Raw genomic sequence first — 9958 nt, 5'->3', positions numbered from 1 at the left:
CATTCCACGACCTTTGTGTCCAATATTTGACTAAAAATTTGCATGATAAATATAAGAATGACACGGTTGCTACTTTTTTTACAATGCGTCGAGAACATATCGTGAATCAACGTTTCTAGAAGCGTGGAGACATCTTCTTGCATTTCCTAATGGTTCAGGAAAATATTTAAATGATGTTGGAATAGCACGGTGATGTCGTGTTCACTACCCAGGAAGACGATATAACATGATGACAACAAATATAGTAGAGTCCATGAATTCTATACTTAAAGAACCTAGAGATTTGCCTATTGCTTCATCCCTTGAACATGTTCGAGCTTTGCTACAATGTTGGTTTTGGGAGCATCGAGAAGAAGGCATTAAAGTGACGTCTATATTGACTAAATGGGTAAAGTTAGTTATTTAAAAGAAACAAGAACGAGCTTTGACAATGAAGGTTAACCTAATTACCTGTTACCAATTTCATGTCAAAGATTTAGATAAGGAGGAGGTCGTAAATCTTCAGACTCAAGAGTGCACTTGCAAGGAGTTTCAAGTTGCTGCAGCACGGGATCACAATATAAATGTTTATAGTTTATGTGCTAATTATTACACTAATGAATGTTTGTTGGCCGTATATGTGGAGGCCGTCTACCCAGTTGGGAATCAGTCAGATTGGAAGACAAGCGAAGGCTACGTACATATGACTGTTTTACCTCTGAAAATAGTCAAAAGAGTTGGTCAACCGAAGAAAAAGAGGATTCCAAGTGTTAGTGAAGCTTCGAAATTGCATAAATGTGGTCGGTGTAAACAAATAGGTCACAACAGATTAACGTGTACAATTCCAATTTCATATATCGAGAAGTCGAGCATACAAGATTAGAAATTTCTCTACCAATGTACTAATTACTACACTAATTAATGAATGTTTCTTAATGATGTCTCTGAACATTCTTACTTTATGCGTTTCCAGGTTTCACGATCATTTAAATATAACCAAACAATCGTTTAAAAACAACCAAACGATCGTTTAAAACAACCAAATGATCGTTTGAAAACAACCAAATGAACGTTTGAAAACAACCAAACGATCGTTTGAAAACAACTAAACGATCGTTTAATGTAACTAAACGATCATTTAGAATAACTAAACGATCGTTTAAAATAACGAAATGATCGTTTAATTTTATTAAATGATCGTTTTTATATTTCACACGACTGTTCGTTTAGTTTGTAATTTTTTAATTTATATATTTTTTAATTATTTGCTACACAACTGCTTTCATGATCGTATATACATAATTAAAAGATTTTTTTGAAATAATTACACGATCGTTTATATATATATATATTAAACACCCAAGAATGCGATTCAGCATTTTAAAAAAAGTACGCAAATTTACAATATTGCCCATTTGGTAAAAACAACCAATGTGTACATTTTCTAAACGATCGCTTATACTCTTCTTTCATTTACTAAACGATCGCTTATACTCTTCTTTCATTTACTAAACGATCGTTTAATTTTCTTTGTAGACTATGGATTTGCTATTATCTCACTTGCAGGAGAAAATGCTGCATCTCAAGCAACTTTGCAAGCGTACTTTTAAAACAATAGATTCCGCATTTATAGTAAGTTGTTATTCTTTAATTTTTTTTTGTATAGAAGTTAAACTACATCATTATATTCTGACTAAATTTTTTTACTTGTTCTTCAAGACGGGAATCAATAAACCATACTGCATAGTTTGACAACATATTTTTTATACTCATCCGGTGACACCAGATAATAAAAAAACTGAATGGACAGACACAACAACACACTTAAATATATGGGCAGAAAAAAATTTGGAATACTATTTCAACATAGCTGTTGGTGATTTCAAGGAAAAACCAGGGTGGGGAGATGTCAACTGCGTGATTGGCTACATTAACATAAAAGAACATTGATTGGCTATTGCAGCTGATATGAGAAAATGCAAGATCTACGTGTTCAACTCAATGCCAAATTATGTTGAGCAAAAACTTATTGATCAAGCTCTTCAAATGCCTGCACGATACATCGCCTCACTCGCAATTGCAATTGGAGTGAACCTCCATTCAGAACGATTCAAATATAGCCCTTGGCCAGTACGCAGATCGAAGACCACATTACAGAAAGGGCGTTCACTGGATTGTGGCATTTTCTGTTCTAAATTTATTGAATGCCTTGTAACTGAAGCTGACCATGGTTGTCTAACTGTTCAAAACATGAAACTGTTTAGACAATAGTATGTACTGAAACTTTGGGCGAATAAATACTTTTTGTAAATAAATATATATTTGGTTCTTGTTTAGATACATATCACAAAACATTCGTGTAGAGAAATACTCATCACGCACATATCTTTAAGCGATCGTTTAGTAAAGTCTAAATGATCTTAATAAACATAAAAATTATTAAGCGATCGTTTATAGAAACCACACTAATATCTAAAAGAATATTAAGCGATTTCCTAAACGTTCAGGTGAAGAATCTTAAGCGATCGTTTATATGTATCAAACTAATGTAAAAGATCGTGCACATATCTTTAAGCGATCGTTTAGTAAAGTCTAAACGATCTTCTTAAAATCATAAAAAATATTAAGTGATCGTTTACCTACAAGTAGTTTTGCAACATAGAGAATAATCGATACTTGTGATTTATGTACATATTTCGAACATACATGATATACAACTACTACAAATCTCGCAACAAAATTCAATACATAGGAGTGTTGGTCCATAATTGAAATGTCAATTGTTTTCTGAAGTACGACATGTTTTCTTGACATAATGTATCTAAATCAAAACCAGCAGCTATGTACTCAAAATACTTAATGGTGAATACGCCACAATCACTATTATTTCGTTGTAGTGGAATGGAGTCGACAATGACAACTGGCCAAGGTTCCTTGTATGTCGATAATCCACCTCTCCTAGCAAAGAATCTAGTACTATCTAACAAATTTGGCACCAACTCTCGAATCGGCAGTAATATGTTTCTCATCTCTTCGACACTTGTAAGTGACGGAAGCGAATCCTATACCTTGACTTGACAACTTACCAAATCCAAGCATAATAGAACCCAATGGTTGACATGGACATTGAATGGAGAGTAAACGTAATCAACACTTGCCCAAGGATCTTGGAAGTCCTCTTTTGACCCGACAACATAGTCAACCAACCTATACTCTTCCTTCCAGTCCAACGGTCAATTCTCTTTAATACATTCTTTGTATTGGGGCCACTTCGCAACTAAAAGCCGCTGCAAAGAAAAATATACAAATGCAAATATCAGACCGAAAGACAAATATCAAATGCAAATTCATACATAAAGTAATGTGACGATTCCAAACCATAAAGATTGTGTCTGCAGTTGTGAAGTTTTGAGCAAAAGGTATCCTGCCTGCCTTAATCTTGAAGCGAATGAAAAGAAAAAGTGCATCTAAATGCTAATAGAAACAAAAGTAAGCACTAAATGTATAGAACCATAACAATAAAAAAATTATAATGGTATAAATAATAAGATAATCCCTTACCTCATCCGCTAACTACCGGCGACACATAAACAAGTCTCTGAAAAATATCTTCGATTTTTTTCCATGAAAGGTTTCACGTACCTTATCGTTTGTACGCTTGTCTGTAATCCAAGCTCGAAATCTATCTAAATCGACGTCAAGTATTTTTGTGCATGAGATCATAAACAATTGGTTCACACTGAGAGGTAGTGGTGGTTGATGTCATAGACCGTTTAGGTAGAGTTGTGAATGGGATTGATAGGTAAACACTTGCACGCTTCCTTTGGGCGGGCCGAACGTGTTGTCGTTGAGTGGGAAATGGTTCTATCTCTGTGACGTCTGAATCAAAATGAGTACGACATTTTTTTCCATTGTCCTCAATTTCAACCTCATCGTCAACGACATCTATTGGCTCCTCTAAATCAATCTCAACCTTCTTCTCCAACACGTCGATTGGCTTCTCTAACTCAATATTAAACCTTAACCAAAGAGGGGTACCGATGGTGTGAACATCTTCGTCGCCCTATGGAAGCTCATAATGCATTAGTGTGGATAATGATAGAAATTAAACATCAATATTAGGAAGAACATGGAACCAAACCTTCTTTTTAAGTTCAATGTGTTTCACCCCATTACTTGTGTCATCCTCCTTTGGCATCCTCAACCAATTAGGGGTACCGCCTGTGTCAACATCTTCGATCTTAGCATTATCCACTTCTTCACTTTCTAGTGTATGATTTACTAAGCCTTCAAACCCCTTGCGGTCTCCTTCGTCACCCTATGGAACCTCAAAATGAACTAGTGTGGATAACAATAAAAAGTAAACATCAAGATTAGCAAGAACATGCAACTTAACATATGAGTAATTACCAAATATGAAACAACTAACATCAATACAATTAACAGTTTGATTCCTAATCTTTCTTTGAAGTCCAATGTGCTTCAATATGGTTGACATCATGCCCTTCAATTCGTTAATATCTGATTTTATATTAGTAAGTTGCCCTTCAACAATCGCTACTCGATCTTGGAGATTCCGAATAGTCTTTTTCATCTTAGACTTCGACTTTTGTTTCTTACTCTTTTTGAAGTCACCTTCATCATTAATAACTTATTTTCCTCTTTTTGAACCACCATTCTTCGACTGAACAATGGTAGATGAGCGTAGGTTTTCAAAAAGTTCACCTGAAGCAATTTTCAACTGCTCCTCTTCAGGTGTCATCTCAAAGACCACCTTAATTATCAACTACAAAGAGAAAAGGCAAATGTATTAGGACAAAGAAATAAGCACAAAATCACGCGATCCTTAAGTTGGTTACTATTGCTTGTTACTTACCATTGGCGAGTCAAACACCTGGCTTATAGTTTGGGACTTTGGTGATTGTTGGCACACTCACCTCGACATTCGTGGTATAGCATCATCGTTTACTTTATCTACACCACATCCAATGATGGTTGGTATAAACTCATATGCCCAAACCTATTCCACATTTGACAAAAAAGTTTAGGGAGTGCCACAAGATATATATAGATATATAAAAAAGTGGTTTCACGATCGTTTAAATATAACTAAACGATCGTTTAAAAGCAACTAAATGATCGTTTATCATAACTAAACAATCGTTTAAAATAACTAACGATCGTTTAAAATAACTAAATGATCGTTTAAAATAACTAAACGATCGTTTAAAATAACTAAACAATCGTTTAATTTTAAATGTATGTATAAGTTTTGAAGTAAGAAGTAAGAAGTAGCATACATGTAATGCATGCGAAAATCCATTGATAGTATATTTTTTTGTCTTAGTTGATTTCTTCTTTCCCTTGGCATATTGCTTGTCCAAGGCTCTTTTCAAGGCATTTAGCGTGCGTCCAAAAACAATCCCGCCCCAATCATAATTATTAAATGTATTCCAATCATCAGCAATCTTGAAAAAATCAATGTCGACTTTGGTTCACCTATCTTTTCCTAATAAAGATAGCTCTATAAAGTAGACTAAAGCTAATTTCACAATATCATCGTCATCACCCTCATATTCCAAAAATATTTCCTCTAAGTCGCTTACATAAATACACTCCTTGTCTTTGAAAAACTTCTCCAATAATCTACTATTCCCAACCAACTGAATAGACTCCTCTTTAGGACCCCATAGACATGTTATGATGTTAAACTCTTTCCTACCGAAAGTACAAACAACGCCCCCTAGTAAGAAACTTATATAATCCTTTTCTTTATCTTCCACCTCCCTTAACAATAAGTAGTGGATGAGTGGCCCATTAAAGACAATATTTAGGTCCAAAAAGTGCCCAAACTTTGTTTTCCTAAATAAGACTAATTGATCGGGTTTGAGTTTGGCCTTAATATTATGTGTTGTCTTTTCTAAATGAGACAAACAACTTAATAGGACATAAAAATGATGGGAATGATTAATCTTGTACACGGGTCCGTCGGTCGATGTCGATGTCATAATTGAAACCTGAACAAAAAGGAACAAATTCAGAGTTAAAGAAGGGATCCAAAGAAAAAGGAGCAAAATGCCAACTATATTTAACTTCAATTCATTTCACTACCCATTTAACTTTCTAAGAACCTAAACCAAACTTTGACTAAACTAATTTTCAGCAAATAAGTCGATTCCAAAAAAGCCTAAACCAGACGGATGAAACTCACAACAAATACCTAAACCAAACATTTACAGCAAATAAATTGAAAATGAGTTAGAGATAAAACTCTTGAAAGTTCTTTTTATATCTCTTCTTGTTATAAAGTCATCATGACGGAACAACGCATTTTTTAGACCATTTTGTTTTCTTTCTCCTAGATTTAACTCAGGGAATTTGTGACCTTTTAGTCCAGTCACAAAACAAAAGTCTTTCAGCGCAAATTCTGCTATATGTTCATTGAAGTTGAAAGCAAGGACATTAGTTTTTTTTTTTTTTTTTGTATGGTATTGTTTTCTTAATAGAAAATTCAGGAATTTTGTTGGTATTTTGGTCATTTTAATGTTAAGGAACTGGCCAAAAGGGTTGTTTGTCAAAACTTGAGATAGAATCCTTTTATCTATTTTTGACTTGATCTGATTCAATGTTTCTAAGCTATAGTATACAGTAATTCTAAGGTTTTTTTTGTTCATCTTCCATAATAATGTCATTTGGATAGTGTTTCACCTGTTAAATGACATAATAAATAGTATGTTTCAAACAAGGGCAAGTTTAAACAAATTTACAAATGTAGAGTGCTATAAAGAAAAAGATACAAAAATATACAATGCTATACATACAGATATTCACATTCTAGTTTGTTACCTTTTCTCCTTTTTCTTTCTTTATTTTACTTTTTCTGATTCTTGCTCACCATCTATTTGTAAAAAAGAAAACTAATACAAATTTTACAAACAGTATAGAAACAGACATGTTTGTATGTGGCATAGATCGCGATAGATATAGATTGAATGAAATGAATATAGATTAAGGCCTGTTTGTATGCGATATAAATCGTGGTATGTATATATGGATGAGGGAGATAGATCGAAATGAATATAGACTCAAACTTTTTTGTATGTGATATAGATGGTGCTATATATATGTGGATGATGGAGACAGATCGAAATGAATATAGATCCAAACCTTTTTGATGCAAACGATTAATGACGAAGATCGGAACTGTTCTGTTGAAGTAGTTACCAGGATGTAAACGATTGATGATGAAGACGATGAAAGAAAAAGTCTGAGCAAGTCCCTTCACCTTTTTATAGCCTTTTTATTTCGATGGCATTTTTGTAATTACGATTTATTGGAGTTTCTGTAAATTTTCATTTATAAACAATTGTTGAAATTTCTCTAAACGATCGTGTATACTTAAACTTTTTCGTCATCTTTTACTGTTTATTACCTTATCGTTTATATATATGATTATCGTTTATATAATGTACAGAATTGTGTATGCTTATCGTTTATATTTACAAACGTGATCGGATGTACAATGGTTAAAGTATATTGTTATTGTTTAGCGTTTATTGTTGATTGTTTATGTATTTGGTAATTTATGAGATCGTGTATCAATTGTATATTATTCTACACGATGGCGTCTAATAATCGTTTATTAACATTAGTCGCGCGCGCGGACGATTAATCGCGCGTTTGTTGGGATATTTTTTGTATTTCGCATTCGGGCCTATGGACTTTTTCTGTTTCTAAAATTGTTCTATAGAATGTAAATAACTTGCCGCTTTGTTATATTATTAAAAAGACCTCTTTATATAATATGAATTAAATTTATATTAATTTAATTTTATTAAAATATATATAGTGAGTTATTTTACGTGTAGAAAGAGTGAGGGAGTTATTTTGATAACTTCCATCCATCTCTCTTAAGTTGGTTGAGATATATAGAATCACTCTATATTCGTATTCTCATTCTGATCTCTTGGTTCTCTGTGTTCCAAAATGAAAAGAAAAAAAAAATTCTCCCCCAAACTTTTCCCTCACCAAAATTACAGAAGCTCAACAACTCTCTGTTAGATTCTTTCCTTGAGAATAACGAGCAAGACTTCGTGGTGTTCTTAAAAAATTCAGAGAAAATTTCTTGGAGGTTCTACAAAGGTTAGTTTCTTTTTCCCTTTTTCTTCATAGAAGCATGCTTAGGTTTTAGTTTTGTTTTTCTATAAATTGTTGTTTTTTGGGTTTTACAAATTGAATTCCATTTGCACGGCATTCATACGCTTTCGCTTTGGGAATTCCATTCCTTCAATTGGCATCAAAGCCAAATCGTGCAATTGTTTTTTCAATTTTTGAAACAAAATTCAGAGAAAAGGTGAGTATTTTTTTTCTTCACTCTGCATTGTTGAATGTGGGTTTGCAAAATAGATGTTTTCGATTTTGGCACCTTAGATTACAGTTTTTCATTAATTTGATTGATGTAAAAGGCTGTTGTTTTGGCCATTTTAATTTTGTAATCGAGTTTGTAAGTCTGTGTTGTTCGAGACAAGTGTTACTGGGAAGATGGACGATTTTCGGAGGCTTTACGGAAGATCTTTTCTAGTTTTGTATAGATTCGCGTTTAAAAAAAAATCTGAAACACATATATTGTTTATGCGCACTTTGAAAGTACCAAAGAATTGTTTTATGATTGGTCATCCATTGTAGGAGTCTGTGGGTTCGAGTTCCAAAATGGGTAGTTTTCCAATTTTTTTTTGTTCTTTTTTGTTTTATTAATTTTTTTGTAAGGGTGCCAAATTCGATCTATTTTGCTATTTATTTTTTTTATTGCATGTGATATTTGATTAAACCATTTATATGCATATTGTATGTCATATAGTTTAAAATCCCACCTTAGGATTATAATTATCATGCATCATTCTTAAATATAAGTGTTATATTTTAGTTGCATGATTTTCTAAGCGTGCTCATGCATCATATTTAATATAATTGTTATATTATACGATAGCATGTATAATTAATATTTCCATGCATCATCCTATATTCTAAAATGTTGTATTATATATATAGTTTGATTTATGGATGTGTTTGTTTTCATTGCATTAATATAATTGTTGTATTGTGTGATGAAAATGGAAATGCATTGAGCATGTCATTACTTAGTGATATAATCGTTATATTTATTAAATGACATTAGAAATGCATGTTTATAGATTTTAATTATTTCCTTTTCTTATAAGTGTTATAAGTTTATGAATTTAGACTTAAAATCTATAATAAAGAGTTTCATGCTAACATAAGGTCACAATTAGTTGTAAATAGCTTAAAATTAATTCACCTAGACCTTAATGAGTAATATTTCTAATGAGATTAGAAATAGGATTAATTTTTTTTTTCGTTTTAATAGGATTAAAATGATATCAATAAAAGATTAAATTTATAAAATATTTGTCTATAAGGGACCTTTGTCTAAGGAAGGTTCTGTCTAGGCTGGGGTACTTAAGCTGACGGCAACGGAACACCCCTACTTGGGAACTGACCTGGAAAGTGAATTAGTCAAACATTTTATAAGCATGGAATACATGATTATATTTATCAAAGTGTTTGATGAACAATAATCATATATTGTTAAACTATCCAATATAAGAGTTATATTGGACCAATTTAAGAATGGACTTAGATAAATAATTAGTCGTATTTTCTAAGTTAATTATTTTTAAGTAAAACACTAAGTGGAAGGAAATGGAGTATATGATACTTCATTTTTCTTTTCACGTTTCTCCTTAAACATTTACAACGTGAGACTTATGCTCGACCTCGAGGCACCTTTGCTTGTGTCCCCCTACGGGTGGTGTTTGTGTAAGTCAATAACAAGGTGAATGAAGATAGTGTTTATAGTAAGTGGAGGGATGTATGTCAACACATCCCGCGGTCTCTTTCATTAGTTTCTAGTAAATTCTCATGCTCGGTCTCGAGACACCTTTGCTTATGTCCACCTACG

The sequence above is a fragment of the Cucumis melo genome, chromosome 7 (assembly GCF_025177605.1).
Source record: "Cucumis melo cultivar AY chromosome 7, USDA_Cmelo_AY_1.0, whole genome shotgun sequence".
Classification (NCBI taxonomy): Eukaryota; Viridiplantae; Streptophyta; class Magnoliopsida; order Cucurbitales; family Cucurbitaceae; genus Cucumis; species Cucumis melo.
Note: the sequence above shows the minus strand (reverse complement) of the source record.